Source organism: Lithobates pipiens, unplaced genomic scaffold, assembly GCF_037356315.1.
Source record: "Lithobates pipiens isolate NorthernLeopardFrog02 unplaced genomic scaffold, aLitPip1_a1.2 Scaffold_1, whole genome shotgun sequence".
NCBI lineage: Eukaryota > Metazoa > Chordata > Amphibia > Anura > Ranidae > Lithobates > Lithobates pipiens.
Window position 1 is genome coordinate 19,887,689 of NW_027507685.1, and position 15,177 is coordinate 19,902,865.

At 47.0% G+C, this 15,177-nt stretch overlaps 1 protein-coding gene across 2 annotated transcripts in view; it reads right to left on the bottom strand.

The window, feature by feature from the left end:
- AMOT (angiomotin) overlaps nt 1-11,508 on the bottom strand; it is a 107,661-nt gene extending 96,153 nt beyond the window's left edge. The window contains exon 1 of one of the 2 annotated variants that reach the window (XM_077481312.1): nt 11,390-11,508. The gene's annotated coding sequence lies outside the window, so the exon portion shown is untranslated. Of the gene's footprint in view, nt 1-10,942; nt 11,111-11,389 lie in introns of those variants that run through there. The other variant, XM_077481393.1, reaches the window with a different exon arrangement.
- Nucleotides 11,509-15,177: the final 3,669 nt, after the last annotated feature.

The following is a 15,177-nucleotide window of genomic DNA, read 5'->3' on the forward strand; positions in this document are numbered from 1 at the left end:
GAATTTTTTTTTTAATGAAATTGTACTACTAGTACTGTATTGCCAACATGAGGCTTTCTAAGTTAATTCTTCTATAGATCTAAACTATAAACTGCCCCAGCACTCCGACCAAAGATAACAGCCCTGTGTTAGGCCAGCTTTATGGGGGCACAGTAGCAGAATTAAAGAATCTCCCCTATTGCAGAGACCCAAGACATTGGAAAAATGATTGTGGTGAGAATTATTACACGCTTTTTTTCTTATACAAGGTGTGTAAACGGATTTCCCCACTGAAGAAAAACGTAAAAATCTCTGAACTTTAGGAGGATAAAGTCAAAGAAAAGTAAATATTATAGTATAAAAAGTATTACAAGTAATAATATTGTCGCAATGGTTTCCACTTATTCATTCCAAACCTTGGGTGGAGTTTCGATTCTAACACAAATAATGACCTCTGCTTCACAAAACAATAATTAGGCGCAGTATTGTATTATAACCTTGCTTCCTTACAGACAACATAAAACCTATCAAATCATTTAGTATAGTTCACCCAACATCATCAAATGCTAATACGGATCCAGAATAATAATATATATATATATTATTTATTTATTTTGCCCCCCCCCATGCCACCCTTTCTGGTCTCATCTCTGCACAGGCCATACACCTACATTGTCTTCTTTAAAAAAGGAAAGTTTTAATAAAAGTATATAAAAAATAAAAATAAAAAAGTAAAATAAAAATAAAGTTTCCTAAATAGAAAATGAAGGAAATTCCAATTTATAAAACCGATCATTTTGAAAATATTGTTTAAAGCGGGAGTCCGCCGGGACTCCGCGTTTTTTTTTTTTTTAAAAGCCAGCCGCTACAAATACTGCAGCTGCTGACTTTTAAAATAGTGACACTTACCTGTCCAGCGCGCCCGCGATGTCGGCACCCGAAGCCGATCTCTAGATCGTCTCTCGGGTGCTGCCGCCGCCATCTTGGGTATGGGAATCAGGAAATGGAGCCTTTCGGCTTCATTTCCCGGTTCCCTACTGCGCATGCGCGAGTCGCGCTGCGCAATAAGGACGGTCCCCGCTGCCTCTGGGAGCTGTGTGTTTCCCAGCAGGCAGCGGGGCACTTGCGGAAGGGGGCGGGCACTTGCGGAAAGGGGCGTAATCTACGCCCCTTTCCGCAGAGAGCTATCCCGGAAGTGGGTGCAGATACCGATGAGCGGAAGGTCCACTTTAGGGTGGACCTCCGCTTTAATATACAAAATATTGTATATTAATATATTGTTTCCTGCACTAGATACTGTGGGCACACAAGACTGCTGCATGGCGGGGGGGAGCCAATCCGGCCACCCGCGATCGCTCCACATATGCAGAACGGGGATCTGCCTATGTAAACAAACCCGATCTCTGTGTTCTGTCAGTCCATCCTCCACACAATTAGAAAAACACTTGCATTGAACACACTTAACCCTAATTTTTTTTTTAGCACTGATCACTCTATTGGTATCACTGGTCCCCAAAAAGTGTCACCTAGGGTCAGATTTGTCCACCACAATGTTGAAGTCCTACAAAAAAATGAAAAATTACGCCGATTGCCGCCATTACTAGTAAAAACCAATAAAAAATAAATTTAAAAAGTCCTTAAGTCTATCCTTTAGTTTGTAGCCGCTATAACTTTTGCGCAAACCAATCAATATACGCTTATTGGGATTTATTTTTTATTTATATATTTTTTTTAAACCAAAATATGTAGAATAGTACATAGTGGCCTAAATTGATGAAGAAATTTGTTTTTGTTTTTTTTCAGAATTGTTTATAGAGCAACAAATAAAAACCGCAGAGGTGATCAATCACCACCAAAAGAAAGATCTACTTGTGGGTGGGGGGGACATAACATTTTGTTTGGGTGCAGCATCGCACGCCTGCGCAGTTGTCAGTTAAAGTGACGCAGTGCTGTATTTCAAAACATGGCCTGGTCATTAAGGGGGGTAAAACCTTCTGGGACAGAAGTGGTTAATCTCAGTATAAATACAGCTGTTCTGTGAAGCCCTCATGAGGTTTGTTAGAGAACCTTAGTGAACAAACAGCACCACGAAGACCAAGGAACACACCAGACAGGTGAGGGATAAAGTTGTGGAGAAGTTTAAAGCAGGGTTAGGTTATAAAAAATTAAATAAAAAATAAAATATCCCAAGCTTTGGCCATCTCACGAAGCACGGTTCAATCCATCATCCAAAAATGGAAAGAGTATGGCACAACTGCAAACCTACCAAGATATGGCCGACCACCTAAACTGACAGGCCGGGCAAGGAGAGCATTAATCAGAGAAGAAGCCAAGAGGCCCATGGTAACTCGGCAGAGATCCACAGCTCAGATGGGAGAATCTGTCCACAGGACAACTATTAGTTGTGCACCCCACAAATCTGGCCTTTATGGAAGACTGGCAAGAAGAAAGCCATTGCTGAAAGAAAGCCATAAGAAGTCCCGTTTGTGAGAAGCCATGTGGGGGACACAGCAAATATGTGAAAGAAGGTGCTCTAGGCAGATAAAACCGAAATTTTATTTTCTTTAGCTCTAAAAGCAAAACACTACATGTGGCCGAAAACTAACACTGCACATCACCCTGAGTACACCATCCCTACTGTGAAACATGGTGGTGCAGCATCATGTCATGGTGATGCTTTTCTTCAGCAGGGAAGCTAGTCACAATTGATAGGAAGGTGGATGAAGCCAAATACAGGGCAATCTTATGCCCCGTACACACGAGCGGACTTTTCGACATCCAAACTCCGACGGACTGAGTCCGGCGGACTATCCGCTCGTGTGTGGGCTGCAACAGACTTTAGCTTCGCAAAAGTCTGACGGACTTTAGAAATGAAGCATGCTTCAAATTTTCCCGACGGAACTCCGCCGGACCCGGTCCCCTTCGAAAAATTCGCTCGTGTGTGTGCTACTCCGACGGACTAAAACCGACGCTAGGGCAGCTATTGGCTACTGTCTATGAACTTCCTATGTCGAATCCAGTCGTACGTCATCACGTTCGACTCCGTCGGAGTTTGGTGTGATGGTGTGTGGTCAAGTCCGTTCGGTCGAAAAGTCCGCCAGAACTCCGGCGGAACTCCGCTAGAACTCCGTCGGAAGTCTGTCAGACTTAATCCCTCTCGTGTGTACGGGGCATTAGAAGAAAACCCATTAAGAGTCTTCAAAAGACTTGAGACTTGGGTAGCGACTGTGCATGCCCGAAAAGTTCTCTAAAGCCTCATACACACGATCAGACTTTGTACAAACTTTCCCGTGGACTTTTGTACAAAGGGCGTAGTCCACAAGTTTGTATTGCATACACACGATCAGACTTTTTAGGCAACAAACATAGTGATGTTTCAACGTACTGACGACACTTCAAAAGAGGACGTTCAATTATTCCAGCGCCACCTTTGGTCAACTTCTGTATTGTTATCTGATCTTTTGCATTGGTTCTGAGCATGCGTGTTTATACCTTGTACAAAAGTCCGATGGTTTTGCGTACACACGATCGGACTTTGCTCCATTGGACTTATGTTGTCAAAAAGTTTGTCCATTCGCACAGCCAACAAAAGTCCGATGAAAACGGAAAAAAAGTTTGTCCGATGGAGCGTACACACGGTCGGATGTTGCTCCAAAACAGCTAATTTGCATGTTTGTTGTCAAAAAGTCTGATTGTGTGTGCGGGCCTTAACAGTCTAAGACAGTGTTTCTCAACTCCAGTCCTCAAGGCGCCCTAACAGGTCATGTTTTCAGGATTTCCCTCAGACGAATTGGCTGTGGTAATTACTAAAGGCGGTGAAACTGATCAAATCACCTGTGCAAAGTAATGGAAAGCCTGAAAACATGACTTGTTGGGGCGCCTTGAGGACTGGAGTTGAGAAACACTGGTCTAAGCCCTTGTACACATGGTCGGAGATTCCGACAACCAAATCCGTCGGAGTAATTCCGACGGATTAATTCCGGAAGAGGTCCGGATGTGATGTTGCATACACACGATCGGACTAAGTTGTCGGAAAATCCGATTGTACATAACGTGATGACGTTATTTCCTTACGACGGGACTACGTTCAGGCTAGTAGCCAATAGCTTTGGTCTAGGAATTTGATCTGAGCATGCGTGGCACTTTGTCTGTCGGAGTAAGCTACACATGATCGATCGGAGCATTTTGTCTGAAAATTTTACCGGCAAGTTGGAAAACTTGGTCCGTCGGATACTCCAACGGAAACAGTCCGATGGAGACCACACACAGTCGGAATATCCGACAAAACGGTCCGATAGGAAACATTCCGACAGAATCTCCGACCGTGTGTACAAGGGCTAAGAAACAATTTGGGTGGAATTACCCTTTAAGATGCAGCAAAAATAAATTAGACATAGGTGAGAAAACAGGTGATCAGGTAATAAATAACGATGACTAGACATTTTATAAGGGTCCAATCACACTGTGCATTGAGATATACAGAATGTCAGTGCACAGCTTCATGTATTACAGTGCACTGCAGTGGCACAATGCACATTTTACTGCAGAACAATGGAGCAAATGGGCTCCTTGGGATCCGAGTGCAGAAATATCACATCCAGAAATCCAGATCTGCTCAACTGCTAAGAACAAAGTACAGACAAGCAGTGTCACCGTCCAAGTGGTCCCCCCCCATGGTGGAGGTCACACGACTACCTTCTAAACCCATCTTTGAAGGACACATCATTATGGCCTTTGTAAAAGGGAGAACATCCCGCTGGAGTGGAATCTCATTGCTGGAGATATTTGAGATAAAAGAAGCCACCATAGGATTCCACCTGCCCCAACAATAAGGAGATAAACCTTCAAATAAAAAAAAATATGAAGCCACAAAGATAGACAATGAAATGACGGCGACGTGTCCTACACACCGTTCATCAGCACAATCTGCACTTGCATTGTGTTATTCCTGATCATAATTACAAGTCAAAGTGATTACTTGTGCGTTTCCATAGGAACTCCTTCTCGGGAACGTACAGTCCTTGTGATATCAATGTGTACGTTGCCGCTCCGCAGATCTGCTGGAGAAATAAAAGGGTGAGAAAATATCCCACAGAGGCTCCGGGCCGAAGGGGGGGGGTCAAATATTCCCTTTAATCCAAAAAGATTCTTTCCCATTTGATAGGCTTTAATCCTGTGACCCGCTAACCTCACATTCCTTGGTATCTCTGTCACAAATGGACCATTCACAGGATGAAACTGCAGCTCTGTTAGATAACTGCCACTGCAGTACAACAAGCCAGCCTCTGTGCCCTGGGCCCGGATCACATAATACAGAGGACCCAGGAGACTTCAATACACAGACATGCCGGATATTCTACACAAAGGACCACAAGGCATGTGTCCAACATTTACATTTAAAGTGACACTAAACTATGGTTTAAAAAAAAAAAAAAAAATAGTGTGTATTCTTAATTCAACAAAGCACCTTCTACTGCTCTCCGCCTCCTCCAAATTATTATTTTTTTTTTTGGTACGGTGATCCGACTTATGTTAGAAGGTGGCTACGTTCATTCTCCATGGCCCCACTGTACGAAGGAACATAGCCACCATCTCGATCACTCCTAGATAAACTATGGACTGTGGGATTTGTTGTGTGCCTAGAACAGCGCACGTGACCGCTACTAACGCACACTGCTTGTTCCATACAGATGGAAGTGAGGGGGAAAAGGAGAGGCCCGGGACCCTACACAGGACATTACAAGGAGGCAAAAAAACTGTGAGAAGAGGAACAAGTGAACTCCAGAAAAAAAAAAAAAAATACATAAATTTGCAAGCATTAGACCAGGCTTTCTCAACCTTTTAACGCTAGAGGAACCCCAAAAATAATTTTCATGTCTCGAGGAACCCTTATAAAACCAAATCAGCAGGGCTCAATATGAACAATGTTCCTTATATCAGTGGTCAATAGGAAGAATGTCCCCCTTAAAGTGGTGTTCAGAATGCCACCCTTAAAGAGGAAGTGAACCCTGATGAGTTTACTTCCTCTTTGATTCCCTGCAAAGGTAAAGCATAATGGACTACTATGCATCGCATAGCAGTCCATTATGTGTCACTTACCTGACACAGGAGCCAGCGATGTCACCGCTGTCCCCTGTAGTCCGGCGCATCCATCTTCTCGTGGGTCTCCTGCTCCGCCACTGTCATTCGGCGAAGCCGCAATTACATCACTCCTGCGCATGCGCACGGGAGCCACCACTCGCGGCATATCGCCGTTGACAGCGGCGCGCTCAGTGCGCCTGCGCACCGCTGTCTACGTCGCATGTGCCGTAGACAGCGGTGCCTGTATTTTGGCAAATATCTGCTAAACCGTGTAGGTTTAGGAGATATTTCTTGGACCTACAGGTAAGCCTTAATCTAGGCTTACCTGTAGGTCAAAGTTGGTTGTAAGGGTTTACAACCACTTTAAAAGACATCTAAAAAGATATTTGGTGTCATGCTGCTGGCTTTGCTAAGTGGTGCTGAACCTTGAAGTTTGTAGGCACCATCAAATAGGTGGGCCACCAGCCACACCTCAAGGAACCCCTGGCAACCTCTGGAGGAACCCCAGGGTTCCACAGAACCCTGGTTGAGAATGGCTGCATTAGACTATAGCTAGGGTGAGCAAACTTTCACCTGGATGGTCTGATCACTACTTTGGCTCTGCTAGAGGGTTTGCCCTTGAAACGCGTCAGCCACCATGGAAGCCTCCCACACTATTGGTACACTACAGCAGGGATATGCAATTAGCCCTCCAGCTGTTTGCAAAACTACAAGTTTTCTACTACATCATGCCTCTGCCTCTGGGTGTCATGAATGTGGCTGCCAGAGTTTTGCTATGCCTCATGGGACTTGTAGTTCTGCAACAGCTGGAGGTCCGCTAATTGCATATCCCTGGACTACAGGATATCTGAAGGCGATTGGTTTCACTTGCTATGTTATGCGTACATATATTATGCGTTTGTAAGTATAACTGTTATTTTTCTTTTCAAATAAAATGTATTGTGGCGATGAGCTCGGTCGGAGCTCCCCTCTCTTCTTGTTGGTTTAAAGTTTTTTCAGTGGACCTGTCAGAAGCTCCATATTAAAGAGGTTGTAAACCTCTATGGGGAAGTTGCACCTACAGGTAAGCCTATGATAAGGCTTACCTATAGGTACTGTAAAGATCTCCTAAACGTACGTCATTTAGTGATATTGGCTGTACAGTGCGCCGATATCACCTGCACATGCGTTGTTTCTACAATAGCGAATGTCATGACCGGCGGCTCCCATGCACATGTGCGGGAGCGACGTCATGTGACTCTGGCCAGTCACAGAGCTGGAGTCCGCGTCCCAGAAGGAAAAGGGGTGAACATGGATGCTGCCTGCAGTGGGGAACATGTAGGCTTCGTTTAAAGGGAAGCGTCACATAATGTGCTAGTATGCGATGCATACTAGCACATTATGCTTTTACTTTGCAGGAGGGGGAGGAAGTAAAACCCATCAGTTTACTTCCTCTTTAAGCCCAGTACACACTATACGACAAAATCGGACAAACAATGGACCCCGATATTTCACAGCAAGTTGAAAAGGAAGGATGGTATTCATTGTATGAATATTCTGGGGCAAAGGCTTGTTTTGTTTATGGTTTCTGATCACGCGCAGTCCTTTGTATCTGAATTCTCTCGTATGAAAACCGTACACGTTAAACGATAATCGTAAGTTCTGTTCACATATGAAAAGAAGTTTGTCCCTTCGGAAATTTTTGTTTGGAACATCTGAATCCAATGTTCTTCCGATTTTCTCATAGTGTACCCAGCTTTAGTCTATGCGCCCGTGTACAGCCAATTGCATTTGGCCACCCACTCATCCAATAAGGGGTTGGAGAGTTCTGGTTTTTAAATGCAGCAAAAAAAAAAAAAAAATAATAATAATAATAATAATAATGAACAGACACAGAGATGACAAAAGTGACTTGTGTCCGGCTCCGATTCAGCAGAGAATCGGTTGATGGATCTCCTGCTGATTGGAGCGGATACAGAGTACACCTGACGACTCGTACACATGGCGTGTGATTTTATGTAGGAAAAACACGTGTACAGCACAAATGGACCCTAATTCTAGGAAGCCATTCAGGGCTATTAGTGCACACTTACACTGAACACTATGCATATAAACGTCAGCAAACGTCTGCAACATACAACATTAACCCCTTCCTGCTGCTGCCTCCCAGCCCTTTAGCAGCATCTAAATGCCAGGAGGCGGAGGCAAGCACTCAGGTCATGTGAACGAAGTGGTTGGCTGTCACAGCAATCACATGATCAGAAAGCTCCGCACTGAAAGTATGCGCCGGGTGCGTTTCGGTCCCCGGGGGGGGGCTGTGTTGGGCGCACGCTCTCAGCACAGAAAAGCGTTTACATAGGGCCGCATATATGTGGCCTCAGCGTTAAAGCCCATCCGCCAAAGGGATCGCATGTTGAATGGAAGAGGTTAAATCCAGTCTATATGCATGACCATGGATGCAGATTTTATTTTCATGCAGCTGAATAGAGATCACAGAGCTGTACACTGCAACATGGACCGAGAACATACAGCTGCATTCATAGCCGTAAAAATGTATACATCAGGGATCTAAACGCGGTGCGCTTTGCGCTCGTGTGCGGGAGCCCTTAATCATCTTGCACAAACTGTTGGCGCTATCAAAATCCTGTATAATAATTATTATTATTATTTTATTATTCTCTTCTAGATTGTAAGCTCTAACGAGCAGGGCCCTCTAGTCTCTTCTGTATTGATTTGTATTGTAAGTGTACTGTCTGCCCTCATGTTGTAAAGCGCTGCGCAAACTGTTGGCGCTATATAAATCCTGTATAATAATTATTAGTGCTCATGCACACAGACGTTTTAAAAAAAACTGGCTGCAAAGCTAGCTCCGACTCCTGGAAAAATTGGCGTTAAAAGCGCGATTTTTACTGCGTTTTGCATTGGCGTTTTTGCACGTTTTTTTAGCGTTAGCGTTAAGTAGCGTTTTTTAAAGAAACGCATCTCTTGGCTATAGCACTCAGAAAACAAAAAAAATATGTTACGCGTTTATGCGCGTTTTACCGCGATTCGCGTTTTTACAGCTCTAGCTCCGCGCCAACGGAGCGCACTGGTCCTGGGTTTTTTTTTTTTACAGCTTAAAAACGCCTATGCCATTTGCAGCTCAAAAACGCCTAGGTGGGCATGAAGCCATAGACTGACATGGACAGGCGTTTTTAAGCTGCAAAAAACGCTCAAAAAAGCGGCTGTAAAAACGTCCGTGTGCATGAGGTCTTATTATTCCCTTCTAGATTGTAAGCTCTAACGAGCAGGGCCCTCTAGTCCCTCTTGTATTGTAAGTGTACTGTCTGCCCTCATGTTGTAAGGCGCTGCGCAAACTGTTGGCACTATATAAATCCTGAATAATAATAATAATAATAATAATAATAATGTTTATTAAAAGTTCAGTGCTGCTGCACTTATCAAATACCACATTCCCAATCTGATATTTGTATTCTGCATGAAGAGAATAAGAAGAATGAAGTCAAACGGGAAGCAATGTAGAGCCAAGTGAGCGGCGCTCTATGCCATAGCCAGGGATGGGGCTCGGGCACTCCAGGCTGGGTATCCTGGACACTGCTATGGGAGGGAGGGGGGAGGATAGAATTGTATGGAGGGAGAATGTGGTCCTGCGGTTTCCTGGAGACAGGAATCTCATGCTCCCTCCCCAGGTCTCCAGCCACGTAGGAAGCCTCCCTGCCAAACGGCGCTCCTCCCTTCCTCCTCTTCCCTGGAAAGTGAGTGCGGCCAGGCTGAGTGACTGTGGGGGGGGGGAGGGGAGAGGAGAGGTGGGACACCGTTAGGAGCAGGTGGCGCATTTCACAGGGAGACAGGTGTTCTACTCTACAATCCGTCCAATCAGCAACAACACCGATCTCCAGATCCTAGAAATACGAGAGCAACAAGAAAAATCTAATAATCAGCACCCGAGGATAACAGAGATGTATTGAATAACCAATCCAAGCTCACCTTTATAAGAAAATACAGGATGTGATTGGCTGCCATAGGCTCACCTCTACTCTTGTTTTAGGGATCGCTTACATCAGGTGCATTTTTTTTTAAACATATGTACAAGAAGATTGAATGTATTCCAATGAGCATTGTTTACACCACTGCAGTGCTTTCATCTGCGTTTAAAACGTACATCATGCTGCATTTCTCTGCAGTGCAAACGCATGGAAATTACACTTAAAAATTGTTTAAAAAAAAAAAAAAAAAAAACACACACAACACAACACTGCAAACACACATGGAAACACACATGGAAACGCACTGCAAAGACTGTTGTGTAAACGAGCCTTTAGGATCTGCACTATACAATCTGATTGTACAATCTCCTCTAGGTCTATGCCGTGCCCGAGTTTATGCCAACTAAAGGCATTCTTTAAGGGCCCATTCACACTGCTCTGTATCACAATCCTGGTAAAACCCCCGTATGCGTTTATCACGATTTTGCTGCGTTTCTGGGTTGGCTGCACCCGTGAACAAAAAAAAAAAAAAAAATGGAGATGCGACTCAAAAACACGGCAAAAATGCAAATCGCAGTGCGTTTTTACCGCAATTTCTATTTCAATGGGAAGCTGCGGTTTGGATGCGGTTTTCCAGCACCGCCCCCCAAAGATGCAGCACTTAGGACTTTTCATAAAGTGTCGCACCCACGGCGCAGCGGCGTGAGAAGCCCTGTAGGAGTTAAAGCAAAATGTTTTTTTTTTCTTGCAGAGTAAAAACGCAGGTAAAACGCATCGGTGTGAAAGGAGCCTAACGCTGACCTCCTATTACATCGCTTCTGTAAAAAAAAAAAAAACGAAAGGATCGCCATACATGTGACAATCCGCCAAAACAATCAACTTTAGATTTACCACAACGATCTCATATGAGGACCTACCTAAACCATCCAATCAGGCGGGCCCCTGCACTACATAGGTGTTGGTAGATGTAAAGGAGGTCGTACATGTGATTGTATAGTGTATGTCCAGCTTTAGCATGTTCCTGAGAGATCCAATCCCAATCAGAGAGCAATCTTTAGAGTCACATGACACAGAAGATGTCACAATGACTACCTGAGACATTCCAGGAGGAGGGTGACAGGTGACACACACACACACACAGATCCGATCTCCGATCAGGTGTCAGCACACAATCCATTGTCATTAGAAGAAAGGCTGCAGCCCAGCCGACCAATCAGACGTCAGCTGTCACCTCGTGCCCCGAGCTCCTCTATAGAAAGTGATGAGAAGCCCGCATACACGGCGCCTCCGCGGAGCAGACTCGTCCAACCAATAACAGGCCGAATACCCGAGTTCCCCAATGTGTGGCCCCTGAGAATACTGACCATATGGGCTCCTCCGCCTCCCCGCGCAGAGCTCTATGGACCCGTCCTCATTCCGCACACCAACTCACTCTGATACACTCACTGCTCAGGAGAACGCCGAGCTCCGGCTCTGCCCCCGCCTCCTCCACGCTCATTGGACAGCTGCCATGCCGCCCGCCCTCCTATTGGTGCGCTCAACTGCCCATTGCGATCACACAGGAGTCTATTGTGCTCCCAGGGTTTATTCAGGGCATGGTCTGGTAACTCTTCCAGTGCTGAAGACAAGAAGAGAGGATGGCAGAATGTTGTGTATACGGGGGACGCTCAGCAATACTCTTCTATACACTCGGACTGACTTGGACACCTATTTGCTTTCAGAACTGTCTTAAAGTTCAAGTAAATTGTGTAGTGCCGCTCCTACCTACAGGAAATAAGGCGTACCTACCTGTATGTACTGAGAGTGTCTCCTAAACCTGCACGGTATAGAGATATACAGAGGTCATGCAGCCGGTGACATCATGGGCACGTCCTATGAATAGGGTTGCCACCTTTTCTTCAAGCTAAACCCGAACACTTTAACAGCAAATTTTTACCTCTCTTTAGAGACCCCCCATTAGAACAGAGTGCCCTTATATCAGTGCCCTATTAGATTAAAGATCCCCCATTATATGAGAGTCCCTTTATATCAGTGCCCCCTAAAAACTTCCATTAGTTCAGGAATCCCCCTTTCACATTAAAGTCCCCTTTAGATCAGGAGTCCCCCTTCATCAGGTTTCGGGAGTCTGGAGTCCCCCTTTACACCAGGAGTCACCCTTTACATTAGGAGCACTGTACTGAGCATCAATGGTCCCCCTATGAGATCAGAGTCCCCCCCCCCTTCACATCAGAGTCCTCCCTCACAACAGCAGGGGCCCGTTATATCAGTAACTCCACATATCAAGGGCCCCTTTACATTAGGAGCCCTCCTTAAATCAAGAGACCCTCTTTCAAATCTCAATTTACATTAGTAGTCTTTACATCAGTACCCCGGTGTGAAAGTAGGGGGCAGAGTGATAGGAGGGTAGCAGAGTGTGACAGGAGGGGGATGCAGAGTGTGACAGGAGGGGGTGCAGAGTGACAGGAGGGGGTGCAGAGTGACAGGAGGGGGTGCAGTGAGACAGGAGGGGGTGCAGAGTTTCCGGAGGGGGCAGAATGTGACAGGAGGGAGGAAGGGGTGCAGAGTGTGACAGGAGGGTGCAGAGTGTGACAGGGGAGGGTGCAGAGTGTGACAGGGGAGGGTGCAGAGTGTGACAGGAGGGGGTGCAGTGTGACAGGAGGGGGTGCAGAGTTTCAGGAGGGGGCAGAGTGTGACAGGAGGGAGGAAGGGGTGCAGAGTGTGACAGGGGAGGGTGCAGAGTGTGACAGGGGAGGGTGCAGAGTGTGACAGGGGAGGGTGCAGAGTGTGACAGGGGAGGGTGCAGAGTGACAGGAGGGGGTGCAGAGTGTGACAAGAGGGGGTGCAGAGTGTGACAGGAGTGGGTGCAGAGTGTGACAAGAGGGGGTGCAGAGTGTGACAAGAGGGGGTACAGAGTGTGACAGGAGGGGGTGCGGTGTGACAGGAGGGGTGCAGTGTGACAGGAGGGGGTGCAGTGTGTGACAGGAGGGGGTGCGGTATGACAGGAGGGGGTGCGGTGTGACAGGAGGGGGTGCAGAGTGTGACAAGAGGGGGTGCAGAGTGACAGGAGGGGGTGCAGAGTGACAGGAGGGGGTGCAGTGGGACAGGAGGGGGTGCAGTGTGTAACAGGAGGGGGTGCAGTGTGTGACAGGGGAGGGTGCAGAGTGACAGGAGGGGGTGCAGAGTGTGACAAGAGGGGGTGCAGAGTGTGACAGGGGAGGGTGCAGAGTGACAGGAGGGGGTGCAGAGTGTGACAAGAGGGGGTGCAGAGTGTGACAGGAGTGGGTGCAGAGTGTGACAAGAGGGGGTGCAGAGTGTGACAAGAGGGGGTACAGAGTGTGACAGGAGGGGGTGCAGAGTGTGACAAGAGGGGGTGCAGAGTGACAGGAGGGGGTGCAGAGTGACAGGAGGGGGTGCAGTGGGACAGGAGGGGGTGCAGTGTGTAACAGGAGGGGGTGCAGTGTGTGACGGGAGGGGGTGCGGCGTGACAGGAGGGGGTGCAGAGTGTGACAAGAGGGGGTGCAGAGTGTGACAGGAGGGGGTGCGGAGTGACAGGAGGGGGTGCGGAGTGACAGGAGGGGGTGCGTTTTTTATCACGATTTTGCTGCGTTTTATACGCGTTTCTGGGTTGGCTGCACCCGTGAAATAAAAGAAAAATGGAGATGTGACTCAAAAACACGGTAAAAATGCAAATCGCTGTGCGTTTTTACCGCAATTTCTATTTCAATGGGAAGCTGCGGTTTGGATGCGGTTTTCCAGCACCGCCCCCAAAGATGCAGCACTTAGGACTTTTCATAACGTGTCGCACCCACGGCGTAGCGGCGTGAGAAGCCCTGTAGGAGTTAAAGCAAAATGTTTTTTTTTCTTGCAGAGTAAAAACGCAGGTAAAACGCATCGGTGTGAAAGGAGCCTAACGCTGACCTCCTATTACATCGCTTCTGTAAAAAAAAAACGAATGATCACCATACATGTGACAATCCGCCAAAACAATCGTGTGACAGGAGAGGCCCGTGCAAATACAGAGGAGGGGGGCAATTACAGAGGAGGGGGGCAATTACAGAGAAGGGAGGGACAATTACAGAGGAAGGGGGTGCAAATACAGAGGAGAGGGGAAATTACAGAAAGGGGGGCAATTACAGAGAAGGGGGGGCAATTACAGAGGAGGGGGGTGCAAATACACAGGAGGGGGTGGCAAACACAGAAGGGTCAAAACATAAGGGAGAGAGAGGAGACAGGCAGCTGCTGGTGCAGAAGTTTTTAATAAAATAAATGCTTAAAAGCAATCCACTCACTCTCAATGTCAGAGCTGTATATGTCAGTCTGTGAAGTTGGATGTCCCATTCTCCCCTCCGATCCACGCTGCTCTTATCACTGAATCGCTGGAGGAAACAGAGAGCCGCGGGAAACTCATGTGAACTGTCAGCCTCTGATGATGGAGGCGTGGTTAAGCCTCTGGAATGCTCTGATTGGTCACAGCATCCCAGGCTGACAGCTCACTGCAGTCTCCCCGCAGCTCTGTATCCTTGGCTTCCTCCAGCGATTCAGTGATAAGAGCAGCGTGGATCGGAGGGGAGAATGGGACATCCAACTTCACAGACTGACATGGAGAGTGAGTGGATTGTTTATTTTTAAGCATTTATTTTATTAAAACCTTCCGCACCAGCAGCTGTCTGTCACCCGCTCTCTCCCATATGTTTTGATTGCTCTGTAATTGCTCCCCCCGCCCGCCGCTCCGATGCCCCTGCTGTCCAGGTCTCCCTGTGTGCTGGGGCTCGTAAAAGGAGGCCCCATGGTACCCCTGTCAGCTGGAAATGGTGTCCGGGTGTGAGGCAGAGGGAAACCCGGGCACAGCCTCCTAAACCCGTACTGTCCAGGTCAAAACCGGACAGGTGGCAACCCTACTTATGAAGGTCCGGCTTATACTGCCCTAAACAGCGCCTCTTGTGCGCAGGAGTGATGTCATCACAGCTCCGGCCAATCACATAGCTGGAGCACTGGCACTCTTGTGCGCAGGAGTGACGTCATCACGGCTCCGGCCAATCACATAGCTAGAGCACGGCACTCTTATGCGCAGGAGTGACGTGATCACGGCTCCGGTCTCTTGTGCGCAGGAGTGACGTCATCACGGATCCGGCCAATCACATAGCTGGAGCAC